A 4291-nucleotide genomic window follows, 5' to 3' on the forward strand; every position below is an offset into this window, starting at 1 on the left:
TCTAAAAAGTCAATAATCGATAACTAAAACTTGAATTGTACTGCTTCGTAGTGGCTATCACTTCATCATAGAAGCTTCTTCTGTGTTCTGTTATGGTGCTTTTAGTGTCTCCGCATACCGCAGCACGCGACATAGCTTTGCACACGATAAATGTAACCGTTTCAGAGAGAAGGGCGGCAAATTTGACGAGATGGCATTAAATCGATTCGATAGCAAATGACGAAAACGGGCGGATTTCTCAGGTGTTTAATATATATGAGTACTTTTCACATTCTGTCGTGCAACGTGGCTGCGAGACCTCTCTTCATGCAAAATCTTAACGTCCTAGCTCATGTCCAAGGCACCAAGGCCGTCTAATAAAGGGCAATAATCGATAACTAAAACTTGAATTGTACTGCTTCGTACTGGCTATCACATCAACTTAGATGCTTCTTTTGTATTATATTATGGTGCTTTTACTGTTTCCACATACCGCAGCACGCGACATAGCTTTGCACACGATAAATGTAACCATTTCAGAGAGAAGAGCGGCCAATAAGACGATCTGGCATTAGGTCGATTCGATAGAAATAAAGAAAACGGGCGGATTTCTCAGCTTTTCACTACATACGAAACTTTTCACATCACCCCGTGCAACGCGGCTGCTAGAATTCCCTTCATGCAAAATCTTCACGTCCTAGCTCATGTCCAATGCACCATAGCCGTCTAAAAAGTCAATAATCGATAACTAAAACTTGAATTGCACAGCTTCGTACTGGCTATCACATTAACTTAGGTGCTTCTTTTGTATTATATTATGGTGCTTTTCGTGTCTCCACATACCGCAGCACGCGACATAGCATTGCACACGATAAATGTAACCATTTCAGAGAGAAGAACCGTCAATATGACGATCTCGCATTAAGTCGATTCGATAGCAAATGACGAAAACGGGCCGATTTCTCAGGTTTTCACTACATATGAACACTTTTCACATTCCCCTGTGCAACGCGGCTGCTATACCTACCTTCTTACAAAATCTTAAGGTACTAGCTCATGTCCAAGGCACCAAAGCCGTCTAAAAAGTCAATAATCGGTAACTAAAACTTGAAATGTACGGCTTCGTACTGGCTATCACATCAACTTAGATGCTTCTCCTATGTTCCATTATGGTGCTTTTAGTGTCTTGGCATTCCGCAGTAGGCGAGATAGCTTTGCACACGATAAATGTAACCGTTCAAGAGAGAAGAGCGGCAAATATGAAGATCTGGCATTAGGTCGATCCGATAGCAAATAACGAAAACGGGCGGATTTCTCAGCTTTTCACTACATACGAAACTTTTCACATCACCCCGTGCAACGTGGCTGCTAGAATTCCCTTCATGCCAAATCTTAAGGTCTTAGATCATGTTCGATTCACCAAAGCCGTCTAAAAACTCAATAATCGATAACCAAAACTTGAATTGTACTGCTACGTGCTGGCTTTCACATCAACTTAGAAGCTTCTTCTGTGTTCTATCACATCAACTTAGAAATTTCCTCTGTGTTCTGTTATGGTGCTTTTAGTGTCTCCTCATACCGCAGCACGCGACATAGCTTTGCACACGATAAATGTAACCGTTTCAGAGAGAACAGCGGCCAAGATGACGATCTGGCATTAAGTCGAATCGATAGCAAATAACGAAAACGGGCGGATTTCACAAGTTTTCACTACATATCAACACTTTTCACATTCTCCCAAGCAACGCGGCTGCTAGACCTCCCTTCCTGCAAAATCTGAAGGTCGTAGCTCATGTCCAAGGCACCAAAGCCGTCTAAAAAATGCAATAATCGATAACTGAAACTTGAATTGTACTGCTTCGTACTGGCTATCACATTAACTTAGGTGCTTCTTTTGTATTATATTATGGTGCTTTTCGTGTCTCCACATACCGCAGCACGCGACATAGCTTTGCACACGATAAATGTAACCATTTCAGAGAGAAGAACCGTCAATATGACGATCTCGCATTAAGTCGATTCGATAGCAAATAACGAAAACGGGCGGATTTCTCAGGTTTTTACAACATATGAACACTCTTCACATTGTCTCGTGCAACGTGGCTGCTAGACCTCCCTTCATGCAAAATCTTAAGGTCCTAGCTCATGTCCAATGCACCAAAGCCGTCTAAAAAGTCAATAATCGATAACTAAAACTTGAAATGTACGGCTAAGTACTTTCTATCACATCAACTTAGATGCTTCTTCTGTGTTCTATTATGGTGCTTTTAGTGTTCAGGCATTCCGCAGCTCGCGACATAGGTTTGCACACGATAAATGTAACCGTTTCAGAGAGAATACCGGCCAATATGACGATCTGGCATTAAGTCGATTCGATAGCAAAAGACGAAAACGGGCGGATTTCTCAGGTTTTCACTACATATGAACACTTTTCACATTCCCCCGTGCAACGTGGCTGCTAGACCTCCCTTCATGCAGAATCTTAATGTCACAGCTCTTGTTGAAGGCACCAAAGCCGTCTGACAAGTCAATAATCGATAACTAAAACTTGAATTATACTGCTTCGTACTGGTATCACATCAACTTAGAAGCTTCTTGTGTGTTCTATTACGCTGTTTTTAGTGTCTCCGCATACCGCAGCACGCGATATGGCTTTGCACACGACAAATGTAACAGTTTCAGAGAGAAGAGCGGACAATATGACGATCTGGCATTAAGTCGATTCGATAGCAAATGACGAAAACGGGCGGATTTCTCAGGTATTCACTACATATGAACACTTTTCACATTCCCCTGTGCAACGCGGCTGCTATACCTACCTTCTTACAAAATCTTAAGGTACTAGCTCATGTCCAAGGCACCAAGGCCGTCTAAAAAAGGGCAATAATCGATAACTAAAACTTGAATTGTACTGCTTCGTACTGGCTATCACATCAACATAGATGCTTCTTTTGTATTATATTATGGTGCTTTTACTGTTTCCACATACCGCAGCACGCGACATAGCTTTGCACACGATAAATGTAACCATTTCAGAGAGAAGAGCGGCCAATAAGACGATCTGGCATTAGGTCGATTCGATAGAAATAAAGAAAACGGGCGGATTTCTCAGCTTTTCACTACATACGAAACTTTTCACATCACCCCGTGCAACGCGGCTGCTAGAATTCCCTTCATGCAAAATCTTCACGTCCTAGCTCATGTCCAATGCACCATAGCCGTCTAAAAAGTCAATAATCGATAACTAAAACTTGAATTGCACAGCTTCGTACTGGCTATCACATTAACTTAGGTGCTTCTTTTGTATTATATTATGGTGCTTTTCGTGTCTCCACATACCGCAGCACGCGACATAGCATTGCACACGATAAATGTAACCATTTCAGAGAGAAGAACCGTCAATATGACGATCTCGCATTAAGTCGATTCGATAGCAAATGACGAAAACGGGCCGATTTCTCAGGTTTTCACTACATATGAACACTTTTCACATTCCCCTGTGCAACGCGGCTGCTATACCTACCTTCTTACAAAATCTTAAGGTACTAGCTCATGTCCAAGGCACCAAAGCCGTCTAAAAAGTCAATAATCGGTAACTAAAACTTGAAATGTACGGCTTCGTACTGGCTATCACATCAACTTAGATGCTTCTCCTATGTTCCATTATGGTGCTTTTAGTGTCTAGGCATTCCGCAGTAGGCGAGATAGCTTTGCACACGATAAATGTAACCGTTCAAGAGAGAAGAGCGGCAAATATGAAGATCTGGCATTAGGTCGATCCGATAGCAAATAACGAAAACGGGCGGATTTCTCAGCTTTTCACTACATACGAAACTTTTCACATCACCCCGTGCAACGTGGCTGCTAGAATTCCCTTCATGCCAAATCTTAAGGTCTTAGATCATGTTCGATTCACCAAAGCCGTCTAAAAACTCAATAATCGATAACCAAAACTTGAATTGTACTGCTACGTGCTGGCTTTCACATCAACTTAGAAGCTTCTTCTGTGTTCTATCACATCAACTTAGAAATTTCCTCTGTGTTCTGTTATGGTGCTTTTAGTGTCTCCTCATACCGCAGCACGCGACATAGCTTTGCACACGATAAATGTAACCGTTTCAGAGAGAACAGCGGCCAAGATGACGATCTGGCATTAAGTCGAATCGATAGCAAATAACGAAAACGGGCGGATTTCACAAGTTTTCACTACATATCAACACTTTTCACATTCTCCCAAGCAACGCGGCTGCTAGACCTCCCTTCCTGCAAAATCTGAAGGTCGTAGCTCATGTCCAAGGCACCAAAGCCGTCT

This window comes from Schistocerca gregaria, unplaced genomic scaffold, assembly GCF_023897955.1.
Source record: "Schistocerca gregaria isolate iqSchGreg1 unplaced genomic scaffold, iqSchGreg1.2 ptg000199l, whole genome shotgun sequence".
In the NCBI taxonomy this organism is placed as follows: domain Eukaryota; kingdom Metazoa; phylum Arthropoda; class Insecta; order Orthoptera; family Acrididae; genus Schistocerca; species Schistocerca gregaria.